The sequence below is a fragment of the Podarcis liolepis genome (genome assembly GCF_965112155.1).
Source record: "Podarcis liolepis genome assembly, chromosome: 2".
Lineage (NCBI taxonomy): Eukaryota > Metazoa > Chordata > Lepidosauria > Squamata > Lacertidae > Podarcis > Podarcis liolepis.
In genome coordinates this window covers 67,796,961-67,809,472 of record NC_139555.1, presented here as the reverse complement: position 1 = coordinate 67,809,472, position 12,512 = coordinate 67,796,961, and the positions used below count along the sequence as shown (strand labels likewise).

The following is a 12,512-nucleotide window of genomic DNA, read 5'->3' as shown; positions in this document are numbered from 1 at the left end:
TAAATAAAAGCACACATTCTTCTCATGTAAAAACACTCTGATTCCTGGTCCGTCCACAGGCTGGATTTAGAAGGCAATTGGGCCGGATCCGGCCCCCGGGCCTTAGTTTGCCTACCCATGTCTTAAATCATAATCTGAATGATCTCTGCTGTGGTACTTCCAACAACATTAACAGGTGGATTCTAGATTACTATAAAAAAATTAATAAATTTACTTCGTAGCAACTGATCTCATTTCTTCCTTACTTTTAATGGTCATTGTGCTATTTGTTCCTGGAAGACAGGGAGCAGTTTTATACCAAGTCAGACCACTGGTCCATTTTGCTTAGTATTGTCTACACAGACTTACAGTGGCTCTCCAGTAGTAGTTGCCAGGGATTGAACCTGAAACCCTCTGAATGCAAAACAGGGCTCACCAGAAGGAATTTTATAGAATATTTTGTAATTTGGAAAGGTATGAAGTTGAAAAAAAGCTTGGTTCATTTTCTTTTTTAAAAGAGCTAACAAATGACTGGTGATTTCAACACTTTTCTTATAAAACAATAGTATGTTTGAGAAACACCAATATCTCCACTACAATAAGTGAAGCCAAATCGATGTCCAGCAGTGCTGGAAATAGTTCCAACAGCATCAGTGAAGTTGTGCTGTTACAGTTTGAGATAATATGAAAATGTAGGATGGATTAGTTGGGATCAGAATGGGAATTGTCACCAGGAAATGTTACATGCCCCCTAGATCTAGATCGAGATATCTAGATATATGAAGGGGGAGTCTTGGGATAGAAGCAGCCTCATTTTTTTTAAAAAGAACTTCATATCTCAACAGAAATTAATACTCCACTTATTGTCTGAGACCTGCACACTATACAAATAACCTTTCTGAACAGTCTTGGCACTCAAATACAGAAGCAATTGTTTCATAAACTCTCTGCTGCATAGATAAATGGAGCACTTTGCTCTTATTGAAAGATTCTCCTATTGCAATCGTATCCCCTTAAGTGATCAAATACAATGTTCTGACGACATAAATAACTAAAAGCAAAACATTAACATGCCACTATGTAGGAAGCCTAGGAAGCCACTGTTTACTTTGGTGTAGTCCTATTTAAATCACAGCACAGGTACCACTGTATACACTGGGAAGGAAGAACATCAAATACTTACTTTTATTCCAAGTATGTTTCAGATGCTGCATGGAAATGAATGTTTGGTTATAAAATTAGCAGCAGAATCTCCTTAGGGCAGGGGTAGTCAAAGTGGTCCCCTCCAGAATTGGTTGGAGTCCAGCTCTCCTCCACTCCTGCTGGCATGGCCAATTGTCAGGGCTGATGCAAGCTGGAGTGCAACAACATCTGAAAGGTATCATGGAATCATAGAACTGTAGAGCTGGAAGGAACCCAAGGGTCATCTAGTCCAAACCACTTGTGATACAAGAGTTCGATTCCTGCTGGACAGCTGCTCCCAAGTTGGCTGTTTCTGCTTTAGGGCACAATCCCTGAGATAAACTGCCAACTCAAAGGACACACCAGCAGAATATTCCAGGGTTGGGGCTGTTCTGCTGGTGAAGATATGTAGGCAGAACATCCATAATGGGATGCAGATGCAGATGGCACAAGAGAAGACCACACTTATGCCATAACCTGTACTGCCCAGGCTGTGGTCACATTCCTGTTAATGGTCCCCTTTCTACCAACTCCAGTCCTGACAGAAAAAGTGACTTCAAATGGTAAACAAAATATTGCATTCTGTTATAAAATACTGAAGTCAGTATTTGTACTGCACGGTTGAGACAGCTTTTTATAGTAGATACTTTTTTTTGCATTTCTATGTAATTCAAAACATTTAAGAAATAAAGGTTAAACAAAAATGGATGGAATAGTCAAGATCAAAGCTCTCACCTTTCTGTCCCTGAGACCCTCCTGTTTTCTGCTCCTGAACCTCTGGGCTGAAAGGTGGAGAAAGGGTTGTGGGAAAGAAAGCCATGCTCTCTTTTGAGCATTTTCTTCTTAGAGTGTTCTGCTAAGTATTTATTTGCCTTGTTTCCTAGGGGCCTCAATAATCCTTGCATTTTCTGAAAATGACCAGAAGCTCTGGGAATTCAAGATTAGCATCATGAAGTCAATGGAATGGGGCTGAATGATGTAAAAAAGAAAAGAAAAAAAGAACAGGACCGGTGAGCTGATGTAAGCAAAAAAAAAATCTCTCTGATAATCCAGGTATGTGAAGAGAAAGGAAAATGCTGACTTGCCCAGAGACACTGTGCAGTGCGGAAAGTCAGGGCAAAGAGAAAGAGCACAGAAGCTCACTAAAAACAGGTGTTTAATGTTTCATAATAATGGAAGGAATAAGGGAAGGAATCACAGTGTTGTTTCCAAGTGGCCAGAGGCACTTTTCCTCCCTGCAAAAATGGACATCAGATGGCCATGCTGTCTTCTTGATTCCACTGTTTATGATCTTCATCTGCAATATTAAGCCATTTAGAGCAAGGATAAGAGCTTGCCTTCCTGTCATCTGAGGGCCTGAAGCTCAGAAAGCCCAATCAATGTGGCCTGGTTACATTGTTACTCAGTTAAATAGAAATGCACTCAGCGCATACTCAGGGATACTCTCCTCAGCTGCCAAAGAGTAAAACACACACACAACTATGTCAGCTAATGCATGGTAATGGGAGATGGAACATTTTTTTTCAAAAACACCTCTCATCCTCTGAAATCGAAGTGGAAAAGTCTGGGCGGGGCCCAGACTCACCAGTTCTACTGAAGAGGCTCTTCGTGAGGCTGGAGGAACATCATCCGGCTTTGAGGTGTGAAGGCCGCTCCCTGCAAGGCCTTTTCCAACTGGCCTAGGGGGCGGGGTCCAGACTCACCCAGCCCTACTATGTTAAATATGTATTCTGTAGTTGACCTCCTTTGTAATGTTCTATTTTGAAATCTTTAGGATAATATTTTAGTTTCCTGTTACGTTGCTTTGACCGTATACTCTATATTTGGCTTTCTTCAGATTGTTTTATTGTTTTATTGATTTAATATGCTGTAAACCGCTTTGAGATTTTTCTTAAAAATATAAAGCGGCATAGAAAATAAATAAATAATAAATAAAAGTTTTCTTCAGTGCTTACTTAACAGAGGTGCTCAGGATCAAATTGGACATGATATTTGTCACACACTCAACATTTGTCAAATACAGCCTTGTGCATTTGATTTTTCCAAAAATTGTGTGTTTGTTTGTGTGTGTGTGTGTGTGTGTGTGTGTGAGAGAGAGAGAGAGAGAGAGAGAGAGCGTGCACACACCTTGAACAAGACTAAGCCATATAGGCTGAAACAGGATGGTAAATCCTAAATCACAGAGTCTAGAGGGAAAACACAGATAGCATCTACATTAGGAATTAAAAGTGCACTTCAGGAGGAAATTTTAGATTTTTTTCCGGGGGGGGGGGGAGGTTTCAAGAGGACTGGGAGAGGATTTCCCTTGCACTTTATATTGTTACAGATTTGGAGTAACAGGTTTTGGGGGGGGGCTTTCAATGCCAGAAATTATTGAAGGGACGATGCCAAATCAGCGAAAAACACATTCTAAACTTTTTTTCGAGGCCAGGGCCCCACTTGGGATAGAATAACAAAGAAGGACAAAAGGTACTGAAGCAAGTCATCTCCAGGACAAGAGATTCTTTGCTGGTGGACAGAGTGGGGAGTTCATCTTCCATGACATAGGAAAACACAGGAGGGGTGGGCTGTGCAGACAGGGGGAAAATGCTGTTTTACACAAGGCTTGGTTTTTTCCTGGTAAGGCTGTTTGGGAAGAAAAAGGGTAGAGCTAGAACTCTAGGCAGAGGCCATGCAGGGCAGAACCATCTTGGCAGGTGAGGACAGAAGCACAGAGATGGTGTGCAGGATGCATTGAACTCCAGTGCTGCACTGGTGCATCTGAACTCTCTCCATTGAAGACTTTAGGTTCAAATAAGCCACATTTCCTAAAGACATTAGTCTTTGCTGTGCCTTGATTCGCCAATGGAATCACAACCCTGGGTGAGGGCCTGGACTCTTGTGCAGCCACCCAGCAGAGACTGGGATGGCATGTAAAAATATGTTAAAAAGTGCCCTGCGTGGAGCTGAAATGAGGAAAAAAGAAACCGAGAAACCCAGATGCATGCACCAGTGTTGCACAATCTTGCGATACTCTTTGAACCCTAGCCCTGGTGAGGAAATCATGATCCAAATTACTGGCAATTCTAGCTGTACACGGGCTATATATAACCACTAGTACACCCTTCCCTGTTCCTTCTGCCCTTCCTCTTGGGGAGTTTCTCATCAGAGACAGATAAACTCCCCAAGAGGAAGGGCAGAAGGAACAGGGAAGGGTGTACTAATGGTTATACATAGTGTGTGAAAGAATGGCAAAGGGGCCATATTGAACAGGGGGCTGGCCTTGGTGGCCTGAGCAGTGGAATGCTTTGAGCAGACTTGAAAGCATGGGTGCCCCCTGAGTCTCAGGGCTCCAGGGGGTTCCTTTAATCTCAGGGACTTCAATGGCCAAGAGCAGAAAGCCTGAGATTATTTTCCCCCTGAAAGCGCTCATGATCAAAGTTGTAGGATAATCAGAAATGCTGGGAAAGCATATGGGCTGCTGTCGTTCTCTTCTCCCATCACAGATATGGGCATTTCATATCGAAAGGTTCTGCTCCATATGATCTCCAAAAGGGCAAAAACAAAGCTTTCATGAAATACGATGTTTACACTGTTGAGTCTGTGGAAATTGCTTTCGGGGACTGATAGTTTCAGGCCAAGAAGATCTTACTCAGGGAGGAGCAATGTCTCAGTACCGGAGCACCTACCTCGTATGAACAAAGCCCTACTCTCAGTGCTCAGAGAGATCTCCCGCAAAAGGATCTTTCTTAATGAGCAGGTTAAGACCTTCACCTGTGATGTTCGAGAGGTGCACAAATTCAAGGTTGACAATATAGGGCTAGAGATAACCTTGGTATGAGTCAGCATAAAGCAATTCACAACTTCCTTATTCTCTGGAAGTACAGAAGTATTACTGTGCATAAGTCATGCGTATTTAATCTGAGCTTAACCATCCATAGTAGAAAGAATCAAGCCTTTATTTATCTGTTGTGTCATCTTCATCCATAAGTAAACATGGTGGCGGGGAGGGGGAGAGAAGGCAATATTTGAGTAAGAGCACTCACTACTGTTTTGCCTGCTGCTGGCCAATATTGCACATCCTAGACAAAGATCCGGTTCACACTAACGCTAAGACAAACCATGGCTTAAGTGTGCAGGTTCCCAGAGAGGAGATCAGAGCCTGTTTGCTCTTTCTCTGGTCCTGCTGCTGCTGTTCTGATGTGAGGTAAAATGTGGTTTGAATTTGTGTGTTAATTGAACCTGGGCTTGTGGTTTACTTTACTTCAAACAAAGAAAGGTTTGTTCTTTGCTCATGGTTTGTATGGCGGAGAAAAGCAATGAGTCTGAGTTTGGACTACATGCTCAGCCAAATCATGGCATAACCAAACAGCTGTAATCTACATGTAGACCTACATTGGCTCCCAGTACGTTTCCGGGCACAATTCAAAGTGTTGGTACTGACCTTTAAAGCCCAGTATACCTGAAGGAGCATCTCCACCCCAATTGTTCTGCCTGGACAGTGAGGTCCAGTGCCGAGGGCCTTCTGGCGGTTCCTTCACTACTAGAAGTGAAGTTACAGGGAACCAGGCAGACGGCCTTCTCGGTAGTGGCGCCCTCCCTGTGGAACGCCCTCCCATCAGTTGTCAAAGATATAAGCAACTATCGGTCTTTTAGAAGACATCTGAAGGCAGCCCTGTTTAGGGAAGTTTTTAACGTTTGAAGTTTTATTCTGTTTTTAGTGTTCTGTTGGAAGCCACGATTGGCTGGGGAAACCCAGCCAGATGAGTGGGGTATATACAAACAAACAAACAAACAAACAAACAAACAAACAAACAAACAAACAAACTCTTCTTTAGGATCCTACAGATTTAAGGAGTCATACTAAGTTGTGATTTGCATGAGCATTACATGAAAACTGAGCCAATGTTTCCATAGCACAGAGAACATTTGTATGCCAGCTGTGCATGATTGCCTTCTTAGATCCCGCCATGAGTAGAGATAAAGTTTTTAAAGGAATTCATAGGTCAGGTTGTCAGGATGCAATGTACGATTCAAATCCAGTGAGGAGTTGACCTGCATACATAGTAAAGGTTAACACAAGCCAACCATTCTAATGAGGCAGAAATTTTGAACCAGGATGTACTGGGATCTTGGTACAGCAATTGTGTGCTGGTTTTCCTACACTTTGCATCTTAAGCAATGTTTACCAGTTCATTGTCAATCTAGTGTTGGAATCTTTGCAAGCAAAACACAGGCTGAGCTGCAGGCTGCTTCTCCATAGCCTCAAGTTAAGTCGGATGCATTTAATCTATATTCCTGAAATGCAATAACAGTTGTATGAATTAGCCCTAACTATGCATCATATAACTGACTTGCAAAAATACTTCTGCCATATTCTGCACATGGCAGTCTTTCATCGGACTGCCATCTTGTTACATGGTTGCTGAATATAACATTGTATTTATTTACTTTGGTTATTTTTAGATCCCCATATTAACCAAGTTTCTCAGGGAGGTTAACAATGTCGATGTAACGGGCATGGAATTTGTCCCACGTACTTCACATGTTGACATGGTTACAATTCTAACTGTGAATGTGCTCTTAAAGAGGGCAGTGGTATATTTTCAAAATGACTTGCCTTCCGCTGTCAGATATCAAAACAAGTTGAGGTAACACCTTAGCAAAATGAATCCGTCTTGTGCCTTGTTTTGCTCCCGAGAGAATGAGAACTTACTCTTACTTCTAAGTGGCTGAGGTGTGTGTGAGGTGCAATAAGGCTTCTGTTTACACCCACACAGAGGTGTTGACATCACAGTGGTGACAGTGAAGAAACAAGTTACAACTGCCAGACAGGAAACTGTGTGTGCAAAGATGAGGCTAAAACTTCTTGATATAATCTCTTCTTAACCCAGGGGGCTTAAAATGCATACCCTCCAACATTTCTCCAATGAAAATAGGGACGTTATAAATAATAATAATAATAATAATAATAATAATAATAATTTTATTATTTGTAAAAGAAAAAACCATCTGACAGGGTTGCCCCAGCCACTCTGGACAGCTTTGGACATATATAAAAAACATAACAAAACATTAAACATTAAATATTAAAAAACCTCCCTATACAGGGCTGCCTTCAGATGTCTTCTAAAGGTTGTATAGTTACTTATCTCCTTGGCTTGTGGGTTGCATAACTCCATACCCTTCTACATTTATCTGATGAAAATAGGGATGTCCTAAGGAAAAGTAGGACATTCTGCAATCAAATCAGAAAACAAGATGGCTTCTGTAGATCCAGAATTGTCCTTGGAAAACAGGGACACTTGGAGGGTCTGAAAATGCAGTAACTCGACTCAACCAGCGCCCTCCAGTTTCCTAAAGCAGACCTTTCCCAGTAGCAATGTGTACATGCCCATGCTGGCCTAGTCAACCACACCATCTTTTATGACATTCGCAGCCAAAGAAAACCAAACTTTCCAACAGACATCTGTATTCCTCAGCTCTGTAACCCCTGGGGATTCGGGACTACATTTCCTATCAACATTGGTCATTGGTCATGCTGGCTGGGGCTGATGGGAGTTGTAGTCCAGATCACTTGGAAAGGCAGTAGGGACCTGGCAGACCGTAACAGAGATAAACTCTACTTTGAGGAGAGCAACATTAGGAAAATGAGAGGACAGAGATACATGATTACCCATTCCAAAGAAGGTAGAAGGAGTAGGAGTCTCTCTCAGGTGTTTGTAGCAACCCCCAAGCCCTGTTAGAATTAAGGATCCTTGGAGTCGTTTGGTACAAATTCTTGGGGATCAGTCCCTCTGGTTCGCTGATAACAACCGGACTCCTGTCCAGAGGCATAGCAGGCCTGCTTGCACCCAGGGCAAGGCAAGTATTGCACCCCCTCTGCCGCAATCAGGTTTCCTTCATAGCTGATTCCCCACATTTAAAATTGCCTTTCTGTTTTTAAAAAGCTGCACATCTTATTCAACAATGTTAAGTCATGAAAGAACTGAAGAAACACACACACACACACACACACACACACACACACACACACACACACTATGCCATGTGCCAACTGAGCCAACAAGACCTGAGCTGGCTCAGACTGGCAGCCTCTGGACTCCCGAAGCAGCAGCAGCAAGACCTGGGAGGAGCGCATAAAGGGCAGCTGTGCAGCCCTGGCTGGCAGCTGCAGGTAGGAGCAGCCCCCAAAGAGGGTACCCGCAACTCACCTTCCCTCGCAGCTCTTGAGTCTGGGTTGTTTTCCTTGGACATGCATACACAGCCATTTTAGGCAAACAAGGGTTGTAGGTTGGGTCGTCAATGTAAACATGCTTGGAGGTGAGGAAGCATCCCTTGTCCTTGAATTTTTTTGCACCCCCCCACCCCACCACTATGCCACTGCCCTTGTCTTCCACAAACATCCAGAGAAAAGACTCTGATGGGAAACCAAAGTTAGGCAAGCCTTCATAGGTTCCTCTGACCTATGACCATGGTGCAGTTCCCAAGCAGGCAACCATTCATCTCTCCCCACCCTGTAGAATATGTCAAATTGCTGTTGGTGTAGGCTGTGCCTTATCTGCAATGCCTGTATTATTTTAGCTGTATGCACTTTCCACATCTATTAACTATTTCTATCTTGCCACGAGTGCAAACTTGTGCTTCTCACCTTAGAATGGAGGCTGTGCCCTAGTGCTGATTTCTCCCTCGATATCAGCGCAGAGGGCAACATCCCTGGGACGCAACATGGCTCTAGGGAAATGAGCTTGCAAATTATGTGTCTGTAGGTGACATACATAGATACCCATGTATGTGTGCTCATTAATGCACCATTTTGTAAATGGAGCAGGCAATATCCAGCTGACCCACAAAGGATTTTATGCACAGACACAGTTAAAAATGGAGACCCTGCTAAGTTTCCATGGTTCTTGGTTGCTAATGGATATAAGAGCATTGCACTCCTGATGTACTTGACATCTGAAGAGTAACTGCTTTGACCTTCTCTCTACAACAGGGGTCAGCAAACCTTTTCAGCAGGGGGCCGGTCCACTGTCCCTCAGACCTTGTGGGGGCCCAGACTATATTTTGAAAATAAAAATGAACGAATTCCTATGCCCCACAAATAACCCAGAGATGCATTTTAAATAAAAGGACACATTCTACTCATGTAAAAACACACTGATTTCTGGACCGTCAGCGGGCTGGATTTAGAAGGCGATTGGGCCAGATCCGGCCTGTGGACCTTAGTTTGCCTACCCATGCTCTAAGTGTTGGTTTGCTTCGGACTCATATGGACCTTTTCAGAAAACACCTGTAGCTGTGGATTTAATATGTTCCACCATTGCAATCTTTTTATTGGAAACATTTTTATATCACCCTTTAATTCAAAATCCAGGATAGTTTATAAAGCTCATAAAAACACAGTTAGTTTTTGTTTTTTTTAATGCAGTGTTGGATGGGGTCCTTTGGCTGATTTGTCTTTCTCTATAGCTTGATCATTGCCAATATCTATTGAGCATTGGATTTTCCCTCCTTCCTACCCTTCTTCCCTCCCTTCTTTCCCTCCCTCCCTTCTTCCTACCGCTCCTTTCTTCAACTTCCAAACAGGTAGCTTTGTGAATCAGCATGCTTCCACATTGAGGCAGTCAACAGGAACTACAAGCAAATTGCACTGGGCAGCCACAGCTCAGCACTCTCAGCTGAAATATATTTTCATTGTGGTTTAGACATCACTGTTTACCAGCACACATCCTTCACACCCAGCCCATGATGTCTGGAGCATCACATTTGCCTTTCCCTCAATCATCATTATCCCAGAATAAATAGCTTCCACCATGGCACCTTGGGTTCCATATGGAATTAGAGCATGAAACATTAGAGAAAGTGAGTGGGGGTGCTTAATATTTTTTCTCTTGATATAGGAACAGCAGGGAAGCGCAAAATGAGAAGGAAATAAACCAGCATTTTATGAAGAGCATGCTCAAGGGTCCATTATCATGTAACTGGAACTATAATGGCCCCTGATTAAAAAGACTGAGCATAACATATTTCGTTAATTTTGTTCCCATCTTAACAAAGCTATCCCTTCCTTAATTTGGTGTTGATCTGCTCACACCTTCCAGCCCCCCTCAACTGTTAAGACTTACCGGTATATGGAGATATTCAGATAGTGTACATTAAGAAAAAATTCTAGTGTACATTAAGAAAAAGTCCTTATGGTTCTAGAGGAAAACTTACAAATGCTTCGTTTGTGTGCAGCGAATCAGTTCCAAAATGTTGACTGTTGTTTGCAATAAACATGGGTTCTATGGTTATAAGGTTGCCACACATTTCTGCTGGACTGCCCCATATTACACTATCTCTTGCTTTCAAGGCACTTTCTAATTTTCCCTTTCCCTTCCTGCTGCTTCAGAATAGTGGTTCTGGAAGGTGCAGATTCAGCCAAGTGGACAAGTCATGCCGTGTTGGGAAGAGTGCTGTTCTTGTGGTTAAAGTAAATGATAGCAGCCAATTTTCCTAACCTGCATGGCTGCATGGCCTCAGAGTGCATCAATTCCTAGAAGTCAGCACAAGTGCTTACTAAAATCCCACCACAAGATCCTATGGTAGTTTCCATTGCGCCTCTTAGAAATCAGAGTGAGCACTATGAAATTGCCACACACACCTGCAGATGTACCACAGAAACCCTTCTGAAGAATATCAGCGGATGAGTGTTTCTCAAAGCAACCTTGACTGTGTGAGAAAGATACTTTCTTTCTTTTTCTTTTTTAAAAGTAATTTTGTTGTGTTTTCCCCAGTGTACCTGAAACACAATGTCCAGTGAAATACACATGCATTACTGAACAAAGATAAACAGAAACTATGTGTTCAACAGCTGAGGCACCCCTGCTTATGCTGAATAGAAGGCAATTCCCGTGAAACGAAGGCAGACAGTATTACTACAAATAAAATCCATCACAAAATCCACAAGGAAACATAAAGAGGCTTTCAAAGCAATGCATGCACTGCTTATTTTATAATCAAAATAAATTGGCAGGTGTGAGCCTGCCCCTCCACTCTTTCCATTTGTGCAGCTAGCTTCTGAGGAAGCTGCAACTTTTTCCTCTTAAATACTCTGACAACTGCATTGTCAAGAGCACAGGTGAGATGTAGCCCCATTATAGTTAGGAGAAGGGTCTGCAGCAATACATACACAAACACACATCCAGTGTGCTCCCATGGTGACTGGGCACACACAAGATGTCAAAGAAATGGGTTCTTATTTTTCTTCTCCCCACTCATAAATAAAAAGTCACAAGGAAGGCAGTATCCAGGAAGAGAAAGAATCATAGCGTTACCTGCAAGGAGAAGTGAGCAAAGAAGAGGCAAGAGATGGCGATCAGCTGGAGTATCTCTCCTCTGCTCTTAAGTTTTGTCTCTCCGTTAGCCTGCCGCTGAATTTCTAAGAGCACAGAAGCCAATGCTCCAGGGCTGTTACAGTGTGCGGTAGCTCCCTCCCCTTTCCTCTCCCCTCCCACCTCCCCAAACATATTGAAACAGCTAGCGGGTTGTCTGATTGTAGTTTGAGTCAGAGAAACAGTGGGCCAGATTAGAATGACCACAAGCTGCATTATAGCCTAGCAAAGCCTCCAATCATCACAGAGAGCAAGAGCACACTATGCCTCAGGGTGCAGTGCACACAGGCAGCAAAGCATGCCTGAAGTTGTGACCTGCAGCAACACAAAAGCCGCTTTCTGCAGAGCCTGGCATGCTGCGTGCAGCTGGGGGAGACCACCCAGTTCACCCCCCTGTCGAAAGCAGCCTTCCCAGATGTTTTGGATCACAACCAAAAAGAATTACATTTTAAAAGTCAGTTATTTAAACCCACAATTCAATGTAAGGTAACAAAGTATGAGTTTTGTGGTTTGAAAACTGCTGCTGCTGCTGCTGCTCTCTCACACTGTGTGTGTGTAAAACTACCAAGCATTCAGAAAAAATGTGAGGTCACTCAAAAACTAGACCTGTTGCAGTGAAGTTAAGACTTGGGAGGTTTTGGGGCTGGCTGAGGGCAGAATGAGGTCAGAAGAACAGAGTCTCATTTATCCCAATAGACCAATATCCACTGTTTCTAGCCCTACCCAAAAATATCAGAGTGAGTGCTAGGAACATCACTTCCTGCTCCGCTCATTCTGTCGTACTGATTTAGCTTCATGACAATGTTCTGGGCAGCTGCAAGAAAAGTAATGGAGAGTATAGGATATCCTAAAATAGCAGTTCCGTATACACTTGGAACCCAAAATATTTCTGCTTGGTTTTCTAAAACATGTTATTCCAGGAAATGCTGAAGAAATAGTGTTTAATCTAATAGCTGCTGCAAAGAATATAATAGCTACAATTGGGGGGGGCGGGCG

At 43.0% G+C, this 12,512-nt stretch overlaps 1 protein-coding gene across 4 annotated transcripts in view; it reads right to left on the bottom strand.

Moving 5' to 3' along the window:
* HRH2 (histamine receptor H2) overlaps positions 1 to 11,572 on the bottom strand; it is a 32,159-nt gene extending 20,587 nt beyond the window's left edge. For all 4 annotated transcript variants that reach the window (XR_014522275.1, XM_083488469.1, XM_083488472.1 and 1 more), the window contains exon 1: positions 11,460 to 11,572. The gene's annotated coding sequence lies outside the window, so the exon portion shown is untranslated. The remainder of the gene's footprint in view (positions 1 to 11,459) is intronic.
* Between the last annotated feature and the right edge of the window lie 940 nt (positions 11,573 to 12,512).